This window comes from Schistocerca piceifrons, unplaced genomic scaffold (genome assembly GCF_021461385.2).
Source record: "Schistocerca piceifrons isolate TAMUIC-IGC-003096 unplaced genomic scaffold, iqSchPice1.1 HiC_scaffold_967, whole genome shotgun sequence".
NCBI classification, from domain to species: domain Eukaryota; kingdom Metazoa; phylum Arthropoda; class Insecta; order Orthoptera; family Acrididae; genus Schistocerca; species Schistocerca piceifrons.
In genome coordinates, this window is record NW_025729242.1 from 2,140 (window position 1) to 2,500 (window position 361).

Genomic DNA, 361 nt, shown 5'->3' on the forward strand with positions numbered 1-361 from the left:
GTGAATGCTTGTGACATGATCAGATTTGTCACGTCAGGATGCACCTTTGGCTTATTAGAGGCGGCGCTCCAATTCTATGCTTGTGTGAGACCTGTGTCTTTGACTCATGTCATTGTTTGTGCGCTGTGACAGGAGGTACTATTGTGATGTTGGGTGCACCGTTGTATAGGACATGTGTGGGTGTTGGTGCCTGGTCTGCGCAATGGTGGATGTCGAAAGGCTGGGATATTGTATTTTCCGCATGGACCTCCTGGTCTGGTTGTGATAGTGTGGATTGTGTAATGTGGCGGAGAAGATGCACTGGATGTTGTTCCATGCTGGTGCTTACATATTGTATGTGCGCCCGTTAGAAGCAGAGAGT